General features: G+C 39.1%; 2 protein-coding genes across 2 annotated transcripts in view; both read right to left on the bottom strand.

Moving 5' to 3' along the window:
• LOC104915027 (FRAS1-related extracellular matrix protein 1-like) overlaps positions 1-555 on the bottom strand; it is a 197,618-nt gene that overhangs the window by 20,112 nt on the left and 176,951 nt on the right. The gene's annotated exons all lie outside the window — the stretch shown is intronic.
• LOC100538811 (FRAS1-related extracellular matrix protein 1-like) overlaps positions 1-555 on the bottom strand; it is a 21,565-nt gene that overhangs the window by 1,089 nt on the left and 19,921 nt on the right. The gene's annotated exons all lie outside the window — the stretch shown is intronic.

Raw genomic sequence — 555 nt, forward strand, 5'->3', positions numbered from 1 at the left:
AAAAAAAAAAAAAGTTACATTTCAGAATAAATGTCTTACTGTAGGAACTGAAACTTCATGAAGAAGAGCCTTGTATCCTGCTAGGAGAGTCTGCAGGCAGAAGAGAGACCAAAATGACTTCAAAAAAAAATTATGGTAAAATGATAGGAAGCTGACAGTCCTTGCAAGAAGTACCCAAGGGTGAGTTCAGCCCAGTTCTTAGGCTGATACATTGACTATGAAGGGCAGTGACTCCCTGCCCCATTTACAATAAGTACTGGTGGCACATTTACCATGTAAAAGTTAAGGAACATGAAATACAGGCAATTGTGCTTATGAAAGTCAGATTCTGCCCCTTGTTGCCCCTGCGAAGCACTGCCATTAAAACAGCATTCCCAGTATCTTAATGATATTGAAGAAAAGTTTGTTATGAGTAGCCATAATCAAGTACTTCATTCTCTTCTCAAATACCAGCTGTTCATTTTAGACAGTGCCAAGCCTGAAAATATCACATATATTCCCCACGCTAGCACAAAATTACAGACTAATTACACAGAAAACCAGAGCCTTTGGAGG

The sequence above is a fragment of the Meleagris gallopavo genome, chromosome Z, assembly GCF_000146605.3.
Source record: "Meleagris gallopavo isolate NT-WF06-2002-E0010 breed Aviagen turkey brand Nicholas breeding stock chromosome Z, Turkey_5.1, whole genome shotgun sequence".
Classification (NCBI taxonomy): domain Eukaryota; kingdom Metazoa; phylum Chordata; class Aves; order Galliformes; family Phasianidae; genus Meleagris; species Meleagris gallopavo.